This window comes from Nerophis lumbriciformis, unplaced genomic scaffold, assembly GCF_033978685.3.
Source record: "Nerophis lumbriciformis unplaced genomic scaffold, RoL_Nlum_v2.1 HiC_scaffold_58, whole genome shotgun sequence".
Taxonomy (NCBI): domain Eukaryota; kingdom Metazoa; phylum Chordata; class Actinopteri; order Syngnathiformes; family Syngnathidae; genus Nerophis; species Nerophis lumbriciformis.
Genome location: NW_027316600.1, coordinates 130,001 through 155,000, shown reverse-complemented (window position 1 = coordinate 155,000; position 25,000 = coordinate 130,001). Strand labels below are relative to the sequence as shown.

At 39.5% G+C, this 25,000-nt stretch overlaps 1 protein-coding gene across 1 annotated transcript in view; it reads left to right on the top strand.

The window, feature by feature from the left end:
• The window catches only part of LOC140677960 (muscarinic acetylcholine receptor M3-like), a 133,286-nt gene that overhangs the window by 722 nt on the left and 107,564 nt on the right, over positions 1-25,000 (top strand). The window lies entirely within an intron of this gene.

Here is a 25,000-nt window from a genome sequence, read left to right as displayed (position 1 = left end):
GTGGAGGACACACCTCCACACCTGTGGTGAAGGAGGGCCTTGCTGAGGAAGGTGGTGGAGGACACACCTCCACACCTGTGGTGAAGGAGGGCCTTGCTGAGGAAGGTGGTGGAGGACACACCTCCACACCTGTGGTGAAGGAGGGTCTTGCTGAGGAAGGTGGTGGAGGACACACCTCCACACCTGTGGTGAAGGAGGGTCTTGCTGAGGAAGGAGGTGGAGGACACACCTCCACACCTGTGGTGAAGGAGGGCCTTGCTGAGGAAGGAGGTGGAGGACACACCTCCACACCTGTGGTGAAGGAGGGCCTTGCTGAGGAAGGTGGTGGAGGACACACCTCCACACCTGTGGTGAAGGAGGGCCTTGCTGAGGAAGGTGGTGGAGGACACACCTCCACACCTGTGGTGAAGGAGGGCCTTGCTGAGGAAGGTGGTGGAGGACACACCTCCACACCTGTGGTGAAGGAGGGTCTTGCTGAGGAAGGTGGTGGAGGACACACCTCCACACCTGTGGTGAAGGAGGGTCTTGCTGAGGAAGGTGGTGGAGGACACACCTCCACACCTGTGGTGAAGGAGGGCCTTGCTGAGGAAGGAGGTGGAGGACACACCTCCACACCTGTGGTGAAGGAGCCGTCGTGTCCACCAGTGAGGACATCATGGAGGAGCGCAAGAAGATTCCACTTACAACTAATTAGGCAATTAAGGTTCTCCCACTAAATATTTACACTTGGTTGGTTGGCAGGTGCAGCACTCATGCAGCACTCATGCAGCCCCATGATGCTCCACCACCGAGACACAATTCTCTTGTGTTGCCAGATAGTTACACCGTGATGGCTTCAAGTTCAATTGACATTATCACAGTGCACGTTGGAATGCACTGTTGAACCGTAGCACCCCAGTGTCAGCAGCACTCATGCAGCCCCATCTCATGATGCTATACCAACACCACCGAGGCACAATCTTGCTGTCCATTTGTGTTGCCAGATGTGTACAAAATAATGGTTGAGTGTTTGTCACAGTGCATGTTGGAATGCTCTGTGGAACCGCAGCACCCCAGTGTCAGCAGCACTCATGTGGCCCCATCCCATGATGCTATACCAACGCCACAAAACAAATAATCTTGCTGCTCACTTGTGTTGTCAGATAGTTACACAATAATGACTTTGTGTTGACAAATGTTATGTTATCACAGTACATGTTGAAATTCACTATTAAAGCCGCAGCACCCCAGTGTCAGCAGCACTCATGCAGCCCTAGACCGTTACACTGTACCAACGCCACCAAGACACGAGCATCTTGCTGCTAACTTGTGTTGCCAGATGTGTACACAACAACGGCTGTGTGTTTGTCACAGTGCATGTTGGAATGCTCTGCTGAACCACAGCACCCCAGTGTCAGCAGCACTCATGCAGCCCCATCCCATGATGCTAAACCGACACCACCGAGGCACAATCTTGCTGCCCATTTGTGTTGCCAGATGTGTACAAAAATAATGGCTGTTTGTTTGCCACCGTGCATGTTGGAATGCACTGTTGAACCGTAGCACCACAGTGTCAGCAGCACTCATGCAGCCCTATATCATGACGCTGACAACACCACCAATATACAATTATGTTGCGGCTCACTTGTGTTGCCAGATATTCAGACATTAACAACCGGCGTGTGTTGACTCATTTTCAGTGGCTAGTAAATGTGTAGGAGCTGCACACTGACTACTCTGAAGCTCTGAGCTGCACACTGACTACTCTGAAGCTCTGAGCTGCACACTGACTACTCTGAAGTATGTCCAAGTGAATGTGCAGTATTGTGCTGACACAATTTGATGCTGTGATTTTCCCCACAGAACCGAGAAGATTTTGCATCTTTTTTCCTGAATTTGGAAGTAATATGAAAGCCTTAACAGATATCGCGCATGAGTGAAGTCAATAGCAGAGAGCTATGGTTGTCAGTTTAATACCTGACACTCACCTGTCTTGCCGGGTTGTGTTGTACTTCATTTATTTACCTGCCATGTATGTGATGACAGTATCTGATTGGTTGATGCTGCGTCAGCATCTTCATTTGCTGACTTTTGTGTGACAGAAACCTTCAATAATCTCTGTCAAATATACAGTATCATACACCAAATATACACTATCATACACCAAATATACAGTATCATACACCAAATATACAGTATCATACACCAAATATACAGTATCATACACCAAATATACAGTATCATACACCAATTATACAGTATCATACACCAAATATACAGTATCATACACCAAATATACAGTATCATACACAGTATTATACACCAATTATACAGTATCATACACCAAATATACAGTATCATACACAGTATTATACACCAAATATACAGTATCATACACCAACTACACAGTATTATACACCAAATACACAGTATCATACACCAAATATACAGTATCATACACCAAATATACAGTATCATACACAGTATTATACACCAAATATACAGTATCATACACCAAATATACAGTATCATACACAGTATTATACACCAATTATACAGTATCATACACCAAATATACAGTATCATACACAGTATTATACACCAAATATACAGTATCATACACCAAATATACAGTATCATACACCAAATACACAGTATCATACACCAAATATACAGTATAATACACCAAATATACAGTATCATACACCAAATATACAGTGTCATACACCAAATATACAGTATCATACATCAAATACACAGTATCATACACAACTACACAGTATCATACACCAAATACACAGTATCATACACCAAATATACAGTATAATACACCAAATATACAGTATCATACACCAAATATACAGTGTCATACACCAAATATACAGTATCATACACCAAATACACAGTATCATACACCAAATATACAGTATCATACACCAAGGCATTAAATACAGTAGTGTAGTAGACCTAAGTATTCATTAAGTACCACCATAATGACAACATTAAATACAGTAGTGTAGTAGACCTAAGTATTCATTAAGTACCACCATAATGACAACATTGTAATATAGTAGCGTAGTAGACCTAAGTATTCATTCCAAACAAGGCAGAAGTTTTTACTTAATATTTGACACAGTTTGAACAGTAACACTGACACAGCACCAGTTTGAGGGATCACTGCTTTAAAAGTGACAGATAGAGATAGATGTGTATTAGAAAGTAACACCTTGTTACAGTAACATCTTTCAATTTACACAATTACCACTCCACTTCAACCTAAATAAAGACAGCATAAGTCAATACCATTTTTCTCTGCTTGACTTGGACCTGATCCAGCATTTTGCAACATTCCACACTACACAATAATAACATTCCACACTACACAACAATAACATTCCACACTACACAATAATAACATTCCACACTACACAATAATAACATTCCACACTACACAATGATAACATTCCACACTACACAATAATAACATTCCACACTACACAATAATAACATTCCACACTACACAATAATAACATTCCACACTACACAATAATAACATTCCACACTACACAATAATAACATTCCACACTACACAATGATAACATTCCACACTACACAATAATAACATTCCACACTACACAATAATAACATTCCACACTACACAATAATAACATTCCACACTACACAATAATAACATTCCACACTACACAATAATAACATTCCACACTACACAATAATAACATTCCACACTACACAATAATAACATTCCACACTACACAATAATAACATTCCACACTACACAATAATAACATTCCACACTACACAATAATAACATTCCACACTACACAATAATAACATTCCACACTACACAATAATAACATTCCACACTACACAATAATATTCCACACTACACAACAATAACATTCCACACTACACAATAATAACATTCCACACTACACAACAATAACATTCCACACTACACAATAATAACATTCCACACTACACAATAATAACATTCCACACTACACAATAATAACATTCCACACTACACAACAATAACATTCCACACTACACAACAATAACATTCCACACTACACAATAATAACATTCCACACTACACAATAATAACATTCCACACTACACAATAATAACATTCCACACTACACAATAATAACATTCCACACTACACAATAATAACATTCCACACTACACAATAATAACATTCCACACTACACAATAATAACATTCCACACTACACAATAATAACATTCCACACTACACAATAATAACATTCCACACTACACAACAATAACATTCCACACTACACAATAATAACATTCCACACTACACAACAATAACATTCCACACTACACAATAATAACATTCCACACTACACAATAATAACATTCCACACTACACAATAATAACATTCCACACTACACAATAATAACATTCCACACTACACAATAATAACATTCCACACTACACAATAATAACATTCCACACTACACAATAATAACATTCCACACTACACAATAATAACATTCCACACTACACAATAATAACATTCCACACTACACAATAATAACATTCCACACTACACAATAATAACATTCCACACTACACAATAATAACATTCCACACTACACAATAATAACATTCCACACTACACAATAATAACATTCCACACTACACAACAATAACATTCCACACTACACAATAATAACATTCCACACTACACAATAATAACATTCCACACTACACAATAATAACATTCCACACTACACAATAATAACATTCCACACTACACAATAATAACATTCCACACTACACAATAATAACATTCCACACTACACAATAATAACATTCCACACTACACAGTCATAAGATGATATGGTGTCAGATCAGTATTGGTATGGTATGGAAGTGAAAAAGTGGTATGGTCACACCATTAGTGGCCCTCCCATCCAGCAGCTGTCAGTCAACATCAAGTCAACATCCTGCAGTGGAATATTTCACTTTCACTTTCACTTTCATAAACCACTGCAAGGCTTCACTACACGCATCACACGTTTGACTTTAGAGGTTTTCATCTGACGATATGTTCATTATGGTGATGGCAGAGTAATATCCATTCTGGCCCCGGCCCCCCGGGGCCCCCCAAAGCCCCCCAAGGCACCAGTGGAAGCACTTGTGGCGTCTAGCAGGGCTGATGACAGCAGTCAGCTGCTCAAGCAGACGCCATTAGAGACATAATCCACTTTCCCAGCCTGTCTATCTTTAGACCACACAAGCTTTGGCTGCCATCATTAAACAATAACATCATGCTGTCTCACATGGAAGGACCGCCCCTTCATGCTGTCTCACATGGAAGGACCGCCCCTTCATGCTGTCTCACATGGAAGGACCACCCCTTCATGCGGTCTCACGTGGAAGGACCGCCCCTTCATGCGGTCTCACGTGGATGGACCGCCCCTTCATGCTGTCTCACATGGAAGGACCACCCCTTCATGCGGTCTCACGTGGAAGGATCGCCCCTTCATGCGGTCTCACGTGGATGGACCGCCCCTTCATGCTGTCTCACATGGAAGGACCGCCCCTTGATGTTGTCTCACGTGGAAGGGCCACCACTTGATGCTGTCTCACGTGGAAGGACCGCCCCTTGATGCTGTCTCACGTGTAAGGACCGCCCCTTAATGTTGTCTCACGTGGAAGGACCGCCCCTTCATGCTGTCTCACATGGAAGGACCACCCCTTGATGCTGTCTCACGTGGAAGGACCGCCCCTTCATGCTGTCTCACGTGGAAGGACCGCCCCTTCATGCTGTCTCATGTGGAAGGACCACCCCTTCATGCTGTCTCACGTGGAAGGACCGCCCCTTCATGCTGTCTCACATGGAAGGACCGCCCCTTGAGGGGCAAGCGGTAGAAAATGGATGGATGGATGAAGTTGTACATAAATAAAATAGTTTTGTTTGTAGATGTGTTCTATTCATCATATTCATCAAAAATATTATTATGTTTTAAATATTGTATTGATTATTGTATAATATTTTTATTTTGTTAAAATATTTAAAAATAAAATAGGTTTGTTGATCAAATTGTTTTATTTTTGTTATTACATTTATTATCTAAATGTTTGCTTTGATCACTATGAAATTATAATATCATTATATATCAATTACTGTTTATATTTACAATTGCATTCGGTTGTATGGGCATAAAATAGTTTGTAGAATTGTTCTAGTTATTATTATTAATCCTATTATTAATAGTGTATTATTGTATATATTTAAATAGTAATAACTTATTCAAAATAATTAGGTAATTTTATAGAATGTATTCTATTCACATTTATTATGTTTATTTTTACTAACATTTATATTACATTTCTATTTACATTTGTGCTTTAAAAACTGGGCACTGAAGAAAATGTAATTTTATGTTTTATGTTATTTTAATTTGTGCATTATTTTTATTGTAAACTTTTGTTCATGTATAATTATACACAAAGTATATAACAATTATATAATTTTTTTATTATATGAAGTATTATTTAAAATATATATATAATGTATATAGTTTTGGAATTTTTCAATTATTACCATTATTCAGTGGAGTCATTTAGTTTTGTTCATTATTCATTATTTAAATACACAAAAATGTATCCATCTATCTAAATATATATACATACATACATATATATATATATATATATATATATATATATATATATATATATATATATATATATATATATATATATATATATATATATATATATATATATATATATATATATATATATATATATATGTATTCAAAATCCAATGATATGATTAATATATGTAATTTATAAAGTTATTATATGTATTTGTAAGTATATATATACAGTATATATATTGTATTGGATGTGATAGATGCACAGATGGACTTCTTCTCATAATTATATTGATATCTGCCACATAAATATCTGCTTATTGACTTTGTAATTCTTTATTGCTGTAACTTGCTCATATTGGGGGCCATTAAGGGGCCCCGAGGAGACCGTTTTTCCGATAGCAAACTAATCATGCGATGGACGGACACACACTGTTAGCACGGCGCCAATAAGACGCTCACTTTAGCAGCGCTGTGCCGTATTTGTCTTACAATATTGTCTATGTTCACCACACACACACTCTTCCATGTGTGTGTGTGTGTATGTGTGTGTGTGTGTGTGTGTGTGTGTGTGTGTGTGTGTGTGTGTGTGTGTGTGTGTGTGTGTGTGTGTGTGTGTGTGTGTGTGTGTTGGAGTGCAAAGGTGAGGTCGGAGCAAAGATGATTTATGGACGTCACAAACATGAAGCTCCAAGATGTTCTAAAGGCTATCATTTAAATATTTCATCTTTGAAGCAACATTCAATATTGTTGCAAGTGTAAAAGTAAGCTAAGCAGTGACGTTCAAGACAAGACTTTTAATGACAAAGGTGATGATTTTGGCTGCAGATGTGCTTCCACTTTGTAGCCGTCTTACCTGTCCTGAAGGTGTCAAAGGCTGCAAAAAAATAAAGAAAAAAGTGAAGTGTGAGAGAAAGTGCTGAACTCCTACTTTCTTCAGCGTGGAAAACAACAACAATAACTTTTAGACTTTAGTCTTTGAAGTTTGAATTCCCCAAGTTTTTCTTATATTATTATACATATTTATATCAATATGTTCTAAATGCTTTTAGGGAAAGCTCTGCTGTATTTTAGAATTGTTTCGCTCTCATATTTTTAATTGTTTTAATTAGCTCTTTTTTTTAATTACATTTTTTTACTGGCACATTTACTACAGTTTTAGCCTTGTTTAGTTTCGCTTTCATTTTTAGCTTCTTTTTCAGACGTATCCTTTTAGACTCTTTTCAAAATGATCTTTTTAACATGTCTTGTTAGTATGTAACATTACATGTTTTATTTAATTTTAACACGTCTTGTAAGTATGTCACTGTCATGTCTTTGTGATCATGTTTTGTTTGGCTATGTTCTGTTTGGTTTTTAGGACTCTTTTTAGTTCCTGTTTTGACTCCCTTGCCTTGTCACCATGACAACCATTAGTTGCACCTGCTTTCACGTTTGGACTCACGCACCTGTCATTAATCATGTCCTTATTATTTAAGCTTGTAGTTGCCAGGCAGTCGGCCTGGCGACATTACCTCTGCTCACTTCATGCCATGATTACCCTTGAGACCATAGTTTATGCTTCATGCCATGCCACGTAACTTTTGTTTTATGTCCATAGTTTCTGTCCATGTGTCAGTTTTGTTTTCTTAGCCAAGTTTGTATCTCCGCCTTATGCGCACCTTTTGTTTACACCTTTTGTCAGAGTTAAGAATAAGTCATGTATTTACCTTCACGCATTGTCCAGTCAAGTCGTCTTGCATCTTGGGAAAGCAATCCACGCAGCGAGCCACGAAAGCCTTGCAGCAAGCTGCTCTGTAGTCCACGACGTGACAGTAACATTACATTTTTTATTTAATTTTAACACGTCTTGTATGTAACATTACATTTTTTATTTAACTTTAATTTAAAAAAAACATTAGCTTACCAGCAGTTTTTTGCAATAACATATCTTTGTTAAAACATTTTTGTATTCGTTTAAATTTGTTTCACATTTTTAATTAGTGAAGTGAATTATATTTGTATAGCGCTTTTCTCTAGAGACTCTTTACATAGTGAAAGCCTTACACTGGGAGCAGGCGGGTCAAGTGCCTTGCCTAAGGACACAACGCTGCCCTGCAATTAGCTTTTTTTTAAAATATATTTATATATATATATATATATATATATATATATATATATATGTATATATATATATATATATATATATATATATATATATATATATATATATATATATATATATATATATATATATATATGACTATAACCACATATAAATATATATAAAGCACATATAAATATACATATATATATATATATATATATATATATATATATATATATATATATATATATATATATATATATATATATATATATATATATATATACGGACTATAACCACATATAGATATATATAAAGTACATATAAATATATATAAAGTACATATAAATATATACAAAGCACATATAAATATATATAGACTATAATCAATCAATCAATCAATCAATCAATCAATCAATCAATCAATGTTTATTTATATAGCCCCAAATCACAAGTGTCTCAAAGGGCTGCACAAGCCACAATGACATCCTCGGTACAGAGCCCACAAAAGGGCAAGCACATATAAAGCTGTTTGATGCTTGGAAGAGTTGCTGGGGATCAGTTTAGGTTGAGATCAGGTAGATGTTGAAATCAGTTTAAGTTGAGAACAGGTAGAGGTTGAGATCAGTTTAGGTTGAGATCAGTTTAGGTTGAGATCAGGTAGAGGTTGAGATCAGTTTAAGTTGAGAACAGGTAGAGGTTGAGATCAGTTTAGGTTGAGATCAGTTTAGGTTGAGATCAGGTAGAGGTTGAGATCAGTTTAGGTTGAGATCAGGTAGAGGTTGAGATCAGTTTAGGTTGAGATCAGGTAGAGGTTGAGCTGAGTCATGATTTTATGTCAGTTTGAACATTTAGTAGGAAGTGTGAATTGTAAGGTGTGTTGGTAGTGCATTCCACTGTGTGCTGGCAAAATAGTAGAATGCATTTTTTCCCACGAGAGTCTTGAATTTGGTGTGAGGAAGTCCCTCTGGTGTAGTACCTGTGAGCATCACGTACTCTGGTGAAATAGTTGGACAGGTACTTGGGGACACTTTCTCTGAGTATTTGGAATACCAGGCATATTGCCATTTGGTGTACTCTTTCCTCAACGCTAAGCCATCCTAATTTGGTAAAGTGGGCTTGAGTTAGGTGAGTCCTGTATGGGAGGTTGAGCAGGAGTCTCACCAGTTTTTAGTGGCTTGGGGACAGTGGTGAAGCATGAGGTGCAGGCGTAGTCCAAATGACACTGTATGAGGGCACCGACAAGGGTCTTAAGTGTATCCCTGTTGATAAACGCACAACTCCTACTTTTATTATTGATCTTGGTGATTGCTTTTAATGCCATTTTTTCACCCGAGAGATTGTTGTCCAATATACAACCTAGGTCAATGACCTTGTCTTTGCTGCTGATTATGCTATCACCTGCTTTAATCGTAAAGCCCAGGGATTTACCTAGGTTGTGCTTGGACCCAAATAAGATGGACTCTGTTTTACCCAGGTGTAGTGACAGTTTGTTATGGGAAAGCCAGAGACAGAGATGACTTAGTTGGGTGCTGAGTGCACTTTCAACCTTCAATGTGTCCCTGTCCGAGGCCAGGATCGCAGAATGGTCCACCAACAGGAACACATTGCTGTTACATGCTGATTTCATGTGATTAATGTCAATCAAGAATAACAATGGTCCCAGAATGCTTCCCTGTGGGACACCACAGCTCACCTTGAGGGGAGAGGACAGTGATCCGTTCACCTGTTCTCTATCCTCAAGGTAAGATTTCATCCAGTTTGTCAAAAGCTCAACTTGTTTAACAGTATTGAGTGGTTAACTGTGTGGAATGTCCAGCATAACCATTCCACAGTACTTGCCCATGTCTATCTCTCGCCTGATCTAATCACTTAGGTACAGTAGGCATGTACAGTATCGCTGGAATGGCATTTTCTCAATCCTGATTGAAATTGGAATAGGAGCTGGCGATTTGATGGATAATGATCTATTTGCTCATATATGAACCTCTCTATAACCTTTGAGATGGAGCAAAGGTTGGAAACAGGGCGGTAGTTTGTTTCCTTTTTCATACAGAGGTGATATTCTCGCCAGCTTGAAATCTTTGTGTTGAATTATCTCATCAGAAATTCTGACTATTACATATTTACATTAGTACAATATTTACTACTGGTAATATCTTTGTGTATTTATTTGATCACTATGGTCACTACTTGCTGATTGCTGATTGGCTGGGAGCAGTCACATGCTTCAAGTGAACTTTGACTGTCAGACCACTAAGTCTAGCAGCTTTCTCCGTTTTATAGCATTTATTTCCAAGGTGTCAGTTTGGCCCGGCTTGGCTCGCTCTCTGCTGACTTTGATTGACATTTTAGGAGAAGCAGAACTTGTAGCCGTCAGAGTGATGACAAAAGGCCCTAGGGCTGAAGTCTGTGAAGGGAAATGAATGAAAAGCAACAACAGGAAATTACATTTTACATGGAAACATGTGTCATTAAATCCTTTATTACAACACCACACTATGTCACATCTTAGTGGAGTTGAGGGCCAAATAGACACTGTGGTCAATGGAAGTCTTAGTGGAGTTGAGGGCCAAATAGACACTGTGGTCAATGGAAGTCTTAGTGGAGTTGAGGGCCAAATAGACACTGTGGTCAATGGAAGTCTTAGTGGAGTTGAGGGCCAAATAGACACTGTGGTCAATGGAAGTCTTAGTGGAGTTGAGGGCCAAATAGACACTGTGGTCAATGGAAGTCTTAGTGGAGTTGAGGGCCAAATAGACACTGTGGTCAATGGAAGTCTTAGTGGAGTTGAGGGCCAAATAGACACTGTGGTCAATGGAAATCTGTGGAATTCAGGATTTCATTTGTTAGCAAGTAAGCTAACAACATTCATTATCCAGTAGGCTTCTAAAGCATCTTTATTGTTGTAGATGAACTACTTTTGTGGTTAATAATGTTGGTGGACCACCTCTTGTGTTTGTCTTGCAACTTACTGCCTGTAAGATAGCACCTAGTAACAATATCCATGACTTGGATGTACACACCATGTACAAAAGGTTAGACACAGAAGTAGAAATTCAAGTCAGATGCAGTTCTGATTAATAAGGGTGTCAAAAAAAATAGATTTTCAGATTAATTGTGATTTTTATTTGTAATGATTCTTAATTGGTTAAAAAAAAAAATCACAAATATATTTTTAAGTATTTATTTTTTATATTTTTAAAAATCTGTCCTGTCTAGCCACTCAGACAAATCCTACAGTAGATGTAGATGATCTATATCTGCTCTACACATTGACTTTACATTATGTAGATGTAGATGATCTATATCTGATGCACACATTGACTTTAGATGTAGATGATCTATATCTGCTCTACTTATTTACTTTACACAAGAGAAGTGTTGGTACTTCTTATTTGTATTTGACTTTATTAAATGTTTGGGTAGAACTTTGTTCAACAAAACCAGTTTTATTTGAAGTAATATAGAAATTGATCAGAGGTGTTTAACTACATTCCTCCATAAAATAGACAATCATAGAACTGGCACACAATCTTATTGAAAAGTATTAATTTTGAATGGAATCCAATGGTGTGCTTGCCAAACATTCCCAGCACTACTGATTCATGAATGTCAAACCTTTTCGCTTCCATGAAGTCATGATGATGAAGTCATGATGATGAAGTCATGACAATGAAGTCATGACAATGAAGTCATGATAATGAAGTCATGATGATGAAGTCATGATGATGAAGAGATGAATTTCCATTGTGGCAGTTTGAAATGTGAATAATGAAATATGTGGACGGATAAAAGACATCTTCATTTTCAGAAGTGTGGTTGTGGCTATCAGTGAACACTTTGGCAAGCTGTTGTATAAAAAAACAGCAAATTGCCAATATTTTGGAAACGGAGGTTGCTGACGAACAGATCTGGCCGTGACTTCCAACCTTTTCCCTGTTTTCCTTAATGGCGGCCATGTTTTTGACCCAGCCTTGCTCAGATTGGACACTGGCGTGCTTGACAGTCCTCCAAACATGTTTACCAAAGATTGCGGTGATTGGGTCAAACAGCGTAAAGTTACAGTGGTGGTTTTTTGAATAGCGCATTTAACCATGCGAGAAACTTCAAGTCAACCCAACTTTTAGTGTTTGATATGAGCGCCACCGTATTTCTTCTATGGCTATTAGCACAGTAGTTGTGTGCAGTGGCTAGCTTCCACCAACCAATATGAAACACAGGGATGGCCAGACTTCCAAGTGCGGGAATATCAAAGCTACAACAATTCCCCAGACAGAATAAAAACCTTAGAAGGAAACATGGACACATTTAGTCCCTCCAATTCTCATGCAGCCATCCATCAAAGTCAGAAAGTGTAAAACTGAATAAGTAGACCAGGACCAATGGAGTATTTCTAGGGATGTGAACTGTCATCGTCCGTCATTTTTCATTGAAGCCCAAAGCTCCACAAGCCTGTTTTTGTTATTTTTACTGCTTTGTGGATTCTCTGCATGAGTCCCTTAAGCTCTCTAACATCTGATTTGAGGATGAATTTAGACTTGAAGTGTCTTAATCCCATCACATCAGTGCTGGCATGAAGCACAAGGAGAGGAATAACAATGTTTGACAATTATTTGTCTGCCATCATCGGACATGAGGTGACCTGGTGAGTTAGGAGCTTCTATTTGCTTGTTTCCACAGATGATGATCAGGATGTGGCAGAGGTTGTTTGCAGTGTCCACAAGCCCATGTTTGGCTTCCTTTTTTCCGGCTACTTAAACCCGTCTTTGCTAAGCCACCATCCACTGGGAGATCGTGGGAATTAGGCAAGTGCACATGAAATAACACAACTTTGTGGAACGTTACCACAGCGGAAATAACTTTAGTCTGTGCATTAACTCAAGCTAACAAGCCCAGGATCTGTTAGGAATTTCGGAAGGAAGTCGCAACTTTCTGTTGTTCTGGATCGCAGGAAACTGAGAAGTCAGAAATGTCCAACCTTTGACTCGGAGATAGTCAAGTCTAACTTTGCCTTTGAGACAGAATACAAGACTATTAATGAACAGTAATTATTGTTTGTACAAACGTACAAGAAAATCACTATTTAAATGATGGTTGTGTAGCTACATTGCTACTGTACGTCGTCCCTGTGATATGTTCTAGAGGCTTCCCAAACAAATATTTATAACCCACAAACCTATACTAGCTTATGACCGTTGTCAGCCATGTTTTTTTTTATGTTAGGACTAACACCGTCACTTTGTCCAGTTACCAGTAATCTTATTACCAGGCATGGGATTTTTCCGTCTGTAGTCGGAAATCCGTCTTTTTTATCTCTGTAAAAATATATCTTTTTTAATATATCTGTTTTTCTTCGTTTTTTCCCACCTACAATGTGTGTTAAAATCTTGATCCGTCTCTTTGCCATACCTGCCAACAACTACGGTTTTCCCGTAACGAGTACGGTTTTTGATCATCCATTCCGGTGTTCAGCTGCAGTGGTAAAAACTACGGTTTTCCATTAAAAAATATCAACTTAAAAATCAAAGCTACGTAGCTTAACTACATTTCACAGGAGCTTCGCTACTTTTTAAACAAGTAGCGATTTCCGTAGCTTAGCTATTTTTAGACCCATATAGCGGTTACCTAAGCTACATGCTACAAAAGAAGATAGAGGGAGAAGATAGAGGGAGAAGTGGACTAGTGCAACTTCGCGGGCAGGGGACAAAATATACGGGAAAAAGCTACGGTGATTGGTTGGTTTACATATAAGAAAATCCATGATTGGTTGGTTGGTTTACCAAGATGAGTCACGATTGGTTAAGATTAGGGCAAAACATTACGGACAGGCCAATCAGAGATGGGGCGGGTCATCGAACCAAGAAGGGAAATCACAACAGACACGCACAAAGGAAAATGCAAGCTGCTCAGAAATTTGCCAGGAAGGCGTATGTCTGAGCTATTAAAGCAAAAATTCCAAAGCAATACGTAAATAATGTCAATAAGTGGATGAACCATCTGTGGCTGTGAAGTGAACACTAGTAAGGTTGTAAATACTGTATAGAGTACACTAACCCATGTGGTTCCTGTGGATGTGAACACAATTACTGTAGTGACTAAATAACATAGTGACTGAAGCAGACAAAGTCATGTGTAAATAATGCCAATTATTATAAGTAGATGAACCATCTGTGGCTGTGAAGTGAACACTACTGTTGCTACTACCACGGGGGAATAATGAACAATTCAATAAAGTGATAATCATGTAAACAATAAAATAACCTGTTTATAGACAAGGAGAGACTAAGCCACCTAAACCTCTCTGATGGCTTTATGGAGATATAGATCTATGTTTCTAGATCAAGATTTGCACATGTCGCGAGACAGGACTAGTTAAAAAAAATGTTGTTTGCATTACCACATATTATAAAGGTGTCTGTTACTACATTATATGTATACTTGCAGTGTGTATATTGTACATATTACATATTGTTATGAAGGTGTCTGTTACGCTATACATTCTATATATATACTTGCAGTGTGTATATTAAACGTTGATGAAGTTGTTTCAGAGACTTTGAAGGCTACATCGGTGACTTCCATTAGCCACATCTTCCAAGTGTATTTGATCATCTTTAAAATGGTGAAAAAGAAGACTTATGTGTTGGTGTCTCTCATAATGATTGTGAACGATAGGCAAAATTCCAAAAAAAAGTGCAGTTCCCCTTTAAGCAGCTTTCACTGGATATTGATAGTTTGTTCCAGGCTTGCTTCTTTGCTCGTCCACATCAATGACAAAGATGAGTTTGAGTGATAGTTAAATGTGTAGAATGAAGTTTGAGAATGGATGATGTTGGTGAAATAATAAGTGACCTCCAAAAGAAGGACTTGGCCCACAGCCACAACACACCTGTGAAGGATGAAGCCTGTTGGAAGCTGCATGCTCTTCTAATGCCGTTATTCAATCAGAAGGACAAATTGTGTGAACGGAGCTTTTCTGTTTGTTTCCACTCCCTTGACCTGGGGACAGGAAATGCTGTTGTAGCTCAAGGAGAGACGTCGTCTCAGTGACATGACAGCATCTCGCTCATAAACACTTGGCTTACGTAACAATTCACTTCCTAGTTGAATCCTGCTTAGTGAAAGATGGCGTTATTTTGAAGGAATGCTTTACTTGAGTTACTCCTGCATGACTTTTAGGCTGAACACTCCTTGTCCGTCTTCCACTTTGACTGATGGAGAGCCAATTGAACGCTCGTTTCGCATTGATTGGCTTTTACTACCCTTCGGAAAAGAAAAATCCCTGGTTGTGGCGATCACACTCGCACTCGTTTGTCAGCCAGAGCGACACGGCGCTGCCGACGCTGTAACACACGTCTCGTCCCAATCGGCGAGGTCCATTGATCTTTTCTCCGGACTCATCTGTCAAGATGGACGCACGCAGATGGTTTGCATGAAGCCTCCAGGCGTGTGGCACATCTATGTCCACTTATTCACTTCAAAATAACTCATACAAACACCACAGAGTCTTGTATTGTGTTATGTTTGCTGGGGGAGTTGACGGCACATAACCACAAGGGGATATATCTCTATGTATTTTATTATATGTATTCACTGTATATTTATAATAACAAACATAGTCTAAATTAATTAACACGGGAATGGTGTGTGACAAAACCCAAAGAGTTTATGGTGTGAGACTAAGTGTATGAATGATTAGCTGTTGAGTATTACCCCAATTGTTGAGTGCGGAAGCAGAGAAGTCCAAAGGGGCAAGGCAGAAAGAGGTCCGTGATCCAAACGGGAGGTCCGTGGGGCTGAGAGAGGCGTCTAGAGGTCTGTGCCCAAAGTGAGGGTCAAGGATCGAAGGAGGCAGTCGAAAGTCCACAGGAAAGTCGAGGCACACAGCTCGATTACAGGAAACACGGGAAGCACTGCGGGAAGACACAAGGGAGATCAGACACAGGAGCTGGGAAGACGCGGAGATAGATCAGGTACTCGGGAGGGAAGTCAGACACGTGATGCTTACTACGTAACAGATGATTACGTTCTGGCCCGGAACGCAGGTCTGCACCGTCTTACGAAGGCCAGCCAGATCATCACCGACAGGTGCGCAGATTGCATATTGAATGCAGCTGCCGGCTGCCGGCAGAGTGACGTGTGCAGGAGAGGAGCAGCCGTGGGCGTGTCCCGAGGTGCGCTCCGCAGGGCTCATAGAAGAATGCGCAGCGGCATGCGCTTGCGCCGTAATATATTGGACAGATTTAATGAATGTAAAGCTGTCTTTCAAAAGTCAACTAAAGGTTTTCCCTTCTTCACACTGCCTGGGAACAGAACAAGGGTCAGCAGATTGAGAGTTGAGAACGCCAGGAGAAAAGTCAGAAAGCCTGAGCTGCGGCTTGTTGTCCAGTGCAACTCTTAAGGCGTCAGAGAGTCATACTACCCAGGCTTACATATGTGTGCATCCCATCTTGCAATAGATGGCGTCATGGAACCTTAAACATGAACAGTAAGAATTAAAAGCAGTAGCAATTTGCCTTAAAATGACAATATATCAAGAATGAAATGGTCAGAATGGACACGTTTGGGTGTGAAAGATGCATTGAGGGTTGTGAAGGTTGTTATGATGTACATCCCAGCAGGCACCAGACATTGATTACACGTACATGTCCTTTAAACTGACTTTCAAACAATGTTGCATAATCATTGTATTTGTAAATTGAGACAATGTTGATGTCTAACGTTGGATCCAAACTATGGAATGAATGGAGGCGTGTCTCAATGAGTTCTGAAAATCCGTTCCACAGTTTGCAGCTAGCAGGTGAGCATTGAAGAGTAGCACCTTAGCTAACCAGCTTTTCATTAGCAAAGGTTTGCTATGTGGAAATATTTCACCAAACTGCCCAATTTCCTATTCGTAGCCGAAAGAGTGAGTACACAACTGCTACATTGGTGCCGTGACCCGGATTAGAATGAGGTTGAGGGGGGAGAGTGTAACAGAGGTCAGTAGGAAAAAACAACAAAAAACAACACAGTCAAGACAAAGTACACAACCGTAAATATGTACACACGTTAGTTAGTTGCACCAGTTAGCTCTCTGCCAACCAGTCAAGAGAGAGTACACAAACTTACATACGTACGTACTTTAGTTAGCTGCACCAACTAGCTCTCTGCCAACCAGCCAAGAGAGAGTACACAACCTTACATACGTACGCACTTTAGTTAGCTGCACCAGTTAGCTCTCTGCCAACCAGCCAAGAGAGAGTACACAAACTTACATATGTACGTACTTTAGTTAGCTGCACCAACTAGCTCTCTGCCAACCAGTCAAGAGAGAGTACACAACCTTAAATATGTACATACTTTAGTTAGCTGCACCAGTTAGCTCTCTGCCAACCAGCCAAGAGAGAGTACACAACCTTACATACGTACGTACTTTAGTTAGCTGCACCAGCTAGCTCTCTGCCAACCAGTCAAGAGAGAGTACACAACCTTAAATATGTACATACTTTAATTAGTTGCACCAGTTAGCTCTCTGCCAACCAGTCAAGAGAGAGTACACAACCTTACATACGTACGTACTTTAGTTAGCTGCACCAGCTAACTCTCTACCAACCAGGAGACCAAAAACAAAATAGGCTGTTGACAATAAAAACGACGCAACAAAATGTCGATGAATTTTCCTGGTGGTTTACGTGGACTGGTCACAGCAGCACTATATAAAAGCTACAATTAGAAAACCTAGCTGTGGTATGTGAATAGTGAGGTTGAAAGATGTGACTGGACTGACCACAAGCTGGTATACCAACTAGAACATTCTAGTCATGGAGTGCCATGTCCATTTATCATCTTAGTACTGTTTATTATATCAGATCATTGCCCTCATCTTGTGGTGTGAAGAGAAGATGGGGACGGGCCAAGGTTGCGGACGTTGGAGGTGATGTAAGGTTTGCAAAGCTGAAACATTATCCCTCCGCCCCCAGAAGCACGATTGTGATCTGTGACGCCCGACTGAATAAACAGCCTGGCGCTGATCTGTGGACACGTGAGATTAAGAGTTTTGCCAACCTCAAAGGCTTTTAGCATTCCAACTATGTGCCGGGAATGTGCAAGCAGAGAAGTGTCTGAACGCACGCCATGCACAAAAAGTCTTTGATGGAATATTCATGTTCGCCATTTCCTTTGCATCGTTTACCCCAAACTGGCGAGTGGACTTCTCGCTGTCAGGAGTGGGTGTGGGAGCTCAGAACTCTAAGACCAATGGAAGCAGGAAAGCTGCAGGCCAAACCTCACGTTGGTTCTAAAGGATCTTCTTGCTGAATATTTGGTGAAAGAAACAAGTTTTGTCCCGGCCCGACTGTTTGCTTACACGAGCGTCATCAATCATTCATTCATCATTAATCGTTCATCAATCATTCATTCACCGCTCACACAATGAAAGCTCCGTCCAGCAGAGCCGAGACACCACAAAGACTCTCTGAGCACACCTTTTTGATTTGTGTCGCTCCTGACCGCAATGTGAAAGGAGGGTTAATAATACGGGAACATTTACTGTATCCTAATTGAATTGTGTGGACCAGGGGTTGTTAAACTTTTTGACATCGGGGCCCAACTTTTCCACTACAGAGGGCCCCGGGGCCCACTTAAATATTCACACTGAGTTAGTGATCTTACACTGGCTTTTAGTCGTACTAACCTACTTACAGTTTACAACCTTTTCAAATGATACAAAACTTTGTGTCAATATACAAATATTGTTATTGTTTAACACACAAACCTCAGGCTTAGGTCAGGCTGATTAGAAAAATATGCACAAATCAAAGACACCACATGAGAAGGGTCTCATAGACAACTGAGGAAAAATACATTTACATGCAGTTATGTTGTGCTAATATGAATAAACTAAATAAACATGATTCTAACTATCAATCAAATTAAAGTGCAAACAAAAATACAGCTTCACTCCTTTAGTCATATTTTTTGTGCTTAATAAAGCTCTCTGTGTTCAAGTAGAGTAAGAGTGTTCAGGGCTGTCAAACTCACTTCAGCTCAGGGGCCACATGGAGGAAAATCTTTTCTGCTAAAATCACGGCATTAAAGCCTCAAATTAAAGACGACTTCAACTTGTTTGGTTTGTCTTACTTTGGCCAAAAATAGAACAAACACATTCTGAAAATGTATATCTTACAAATAATTCTGTGGGCAAAACACTGCAAGTTAGTTGAAAATTGTGAGGAAACAATTGGTGCAGATTGAAAAACACCATGAAGAACACAATGAACTTAGACTTTGTCTCAGTCTTTTTACAACGCCATTACACTTTAAGCACTTCCTGTTTAGGATTCTCATGTTGGCAGTTCACCATTAAAAGCGATCGAGTGTTTCCTCAAACCACCACATTGGTGACATCCGCAACTGCCACAACACAATCATTAATCATCATTCAAATATTATAATATAGACAAAACTATTTTCAAAATGACACCTTAGCCGAAATCAAGGAAAATTAGCTACAAACTTAACCAATGTCAACATGGTAGATTTAAACATAAAATAAAATAGCACAATCAACAAATGTAGAAATGCACATTTTTACAATGGCGTTCAGGGTGCGCATCGTACATTCAGCTCATTGCATGTAACTCTTAACTAAAAGGTGATGGTCAAGTTGACTTGTCTTTGTATTTTACCGTTTTGTTATTTCATCTGTTGAGATTGTGTCGATACTGCCGCCATATGCCGCCATATGCTGCCATCTGCCACCATCTGCCGCCATCTGCCACCAGCCAGCAGCTGATTGCTTGCACCTGCGGCAGCGAATCCAGAGGTCAGCTGACAGGTCATCTTTTTAACACTGTCATGTGTGATGTGGGTTACACTGGAATTACTATTGCGACATCCAGTGGACACATTTAGAACAGCAGCTTCTTTCTTGAAAGAAAATGCAGCATATTTGTATATTTAGCAAACGCATCTTGTGTGCCGGATTAAAGCGCTGGCCTAAACATTCCTGCCACGTCACACGAGGACATTTTTAAGTCTTTATTTTATTTGGACATACATCACAATAAAGTTGTACTGCGATGATATCGTATCATGAGATTTTGATATCGCTACATCCCTAGTAAATGATATTTGATGCATGTGTAGTTCTTTGTTGTGTTGTGATCTGGTGTGTGTCAGAGATGTTGTCTGTCTGCTTTGAGGCGCTCCCTCGTCACTTGTGATCATGGAGAGAAAAAGGCCAATTGTTTTCCGCTCCATTTGATAGTGAGTCAATGTGTGCGGTCTAATATTGACAGCAAACACACAATTGAATACAAGACACTTCATCTGTCTGCTGTTTATTAGCCAAGCAGGAGGTCATCTCTTCTTGTCTTGGCTGAGAGAGTCCGACTCAGCACTAATTGGTGCTGAAGACCTCAGCTGGCTTCGCCTTCCCTGCATCAACTTCTGCTATTGCCTGGCTTCTAGTCCTGGAGAGGCTGTGTTTACCAGCGAGTGTTGAAAGGTCAGAGACAATCCACAGATGCTCCTCAAGGCCACAAGTGTCAGGATGCACTGTAACCATCTGGTGTGGTGGATCCCAAGGATGCAGAGACGTTCAGCGTAGTCTCTCTTTATTCAAGAGGCAGCACACAATAGCAAAAGCAAAGATGATGGTGGCAAACACACAAAAACACACCATGTAAAAACCACCAATATAAATTACCTACAAAAGCGCTAGACAAGGCTAGGAGAAATACTTCATGAAAGAAGTAATACTGAAAAAACAAAGTACAAAATAAAGGCGCTAGGAATAATACAAGTAAAGCTGAGATGATGCACAAGACCAACTCGTGAGTCCGCTGGCGAGTCTAAATACAAATGCGTCTGGAGACAAAGTTTCGGCGCTCACAGGCCGGCAGCAGCCCGCTTAAATAGGCTGCCCCTCATCAATGTCAGGTGAGTGCTGCCCCTCATCAATGTCAGGTGAGTGCTGCCCCTCATCAATGTCAGGTGAGCAGAGGTGGGTAGTAACGCGCTACATTTACTCCGTTACATCTACTTGAGTAACATTTGGGATAAATTGTACTTCTAAGAGTAGTTTTAATGCAACATACTTTTACTTTAACTTGAGTATATTTATAGAGAAGAAACGCTACTTTTACTCCGCTACTTTTATCTACATTCAGCTCGCTACTCGCTACTAATTTGTATCCATCTGTTAATGCACGCTTTGTTTGTTTTGGTCTGTCAGACAGACCTTCAAAGTGCCTGCCTTACTGGTGACGTTTCACTCCGTTCCACCAATCAGATGCAGTCACTGGTGACGTTGGACCAATCAAACAGAGCCAGGCGGTCACATGACCTGACTTAAACAAGTTGAAAAACTTATTGGGGTGTTACCATTTAGTGGTCAATTGTACGGAATATGTACTGTACTGTGCAATCTACTAATAAAAGTTCCAATCAATCAATCAAAAGTGTGAAGGAAAAAAGACCCTTTTTTATTTCAACCGTACATCCCGTCAAAAGCCTAAAGACTGACTGCACAGTTCCTGTCTTCACAATAAAAGTGCCGCTCCATCGCGCCTGCACTTTCAAAATAAGAGTCTCCGAAAGCCAGCGCAAACAAGCTAGCAAGCTACGGAATTTGCCGCCAATGTATTTCTTGTAAAGTCTGTGAAAACGAATATGGAAGCTGGACAAATAAAATGCCAAAAACCAACCACTTTCATGTGGTATTAGACAGAAAGGAGGAACTTTTCTTCTCCTCTATTTGAAAACGTGGACGTTATCATCACTACTGTCTGATTACAATCAATGCAAGTCATCAGAATCAGGTAATACACCAACTTATATTCTTGTCTTCATGAAAGAAAGGAATCTATATGTGTTAAACTTGCATGTATATTCATTAAAACACCTTTAACATGTAAACAAAAACGGCAAAAAATATATATATAAATTATATATTGTATATATCAATGTATGTATATATATAAATATATATATATATATATATATATATGTGTGTGTGTGTATATATATATATATGTATATATGTGTGTGTGTGTGTGTATGTATATATATATATATATATATACATATATATATATATATATATATATATATATATATATATATATATATATATATATATATATATATATATATATATGTATATATATATATATGATATGTGTGTGTATGTTACTCATCAGTTACTCAGTACTTGAGTAGTTTTTTTACAACATACTTTTTACTTTTACTCAAGTAAATATTTGGGTGACTACTCCTTACTTTTACTTGAGTAATAAATCTCTAAAGTAACAGTACTCTTACTTGAGTACAATTTCTGGCTACTCTACCCACCTCTGCAGGTGAGTGCTGCTGCCTCCATACTGAGGACGAGAGAGAGAGTGAACATGCTGTGCTGACAAAACACAGATGTCAGATTACCACATGCGCAGGATTACTAATTGATTATATGCTGCACGATTATAGCCAAAATTGATATTGAAATCACAAATATTAATCTCCATTATTTATTATGTTACGTAAAAAAAATAGTTTCCCACAGTTTGGCAGTAATTGGTTCCATGACAAGAGTACACACATGAATATATAATTCTACGCTATGATTATAGTCATGTTAGCATTTAAGATAGCTAGCGGCTAGCGCTGTAGTTGCCGGCGAGCTAATAGTGGCGCTATTCTGTCTTCTTTGAATATCTTGGTACTGCACATCTCTCTAGCTGGCTGCTAGCGACTAGCGCGCTAGTAAACTAATATTTTAGTATTGCACACTAACGAGGTACCTTTAGCACCACTTTAATTGACACCACCAATGTATACAACATGTATAAGTGGTGGATCCTCGCGCCATCTCTAGTTTTCAGTTCTGGGGATCTAGCGCACCAGTTGCCGACTAGCGATTAGCACTGTAGTTGCCGGATATTGACTATTCTGGTACTTGCCAGCTAGCGATTAGTATTTTAGTCGCGAGCTAGCTAATAGTGGTGCTATTCTGTATTCTTTGAATATCTTAGTTTTGCACAATAACAAGGTGTCTTTAGGACATATCTCCAGCTGGCGACTAGTAATTAGCGCACAATTTGCCAAGTAGCTAATAGCGGCGTTGTACTGTACTCATTGTGTCAGGTTTAAGCACCTGACACAAATCCTTAGGTCGCTGGTTCAAATCCGGCTTGAAGGACCAAGAAGATGTCAGCTTTAAGCACCAAACTATCTATTAAACAGAACAAGAAGCAAGGAATCAGGCAGAGACTGAGTTCAATTTTGCTCATGAGGAGAACGCATGGAGCTGCACACTCAGTTACAGTCTCACCTTACGCTCTGAGGAACAGCCCACACGCTCCTCTATTTATTCAGTTTAGGAGTTCCCTAGTTACATGCTGAGACTGCTTCTAAAGGGAGGGGTCACACATTATGCCAGCAGCTCAGTACGCACAATACGTGATTATTCAGAACGGAAATGTGCTGGGGGCCTTGTGATTGTGCCCTGTCTCTGCTTTGTCTGCCTGCTGTTGATATGACTTATCTTCATTCAGGTGCTGGTTCGTCCTTGGCTGTTAGCAGGCTGAAAGACAGGAAACATCTGCGGCGAGGTCACTCCTCACATGCAGTGGAAGATAACAAGTTGTGTGTCCTTGCACGAGAAGAAAAGTACAGCTTGAGCACAATAGATAATAACTAGAGCAACGACCTTTAAGCATGAGAATTGTGTGATAACTTATATATAATGATTTTAATACCTTATTATTGCACAATAACAAAAGTACCATTAGGACCGAAATGTTCATGCTTTGCACGATTTAACACTTTCTGACAACATTCATGTCACAAAAAACTAAATCCATCACAGGTGAGACCCCTTTAAAGAGCGGTTGCTTATTATTAGTATTAACATGTCAGCTTGTTCCTGTTTATATGATGCTTTTAGCGCTATTCAACCATTTGTGATATGTTTTTGCCCTTCTGTAAAGGAAAAGTTGGGGCCCAAGGTCAAAAAGTTGAAGAACCTCAGTTTTAAAAGAGCAAATATAGCTTTATTTAGCGTCATAATTGTGCTGGTGTGAAAGTCTTCACTGTGTTCCCTGGATTCAGATGCAGATGCATGAAGTCCAATGGGGAGCACGTCTCGTCACAACACTGGCGAGGAATGTTGTCACCTGACAGGAAAGTCTTTCCAGAGTCTATTTAGTCTGATGGTTGGCCGTTAGCCTGCTAGTGCGACTCCATGAAGGCTGCAGCACATTGCGCAAGGGTCCTCGGCAGCCCGGGAAAAGCT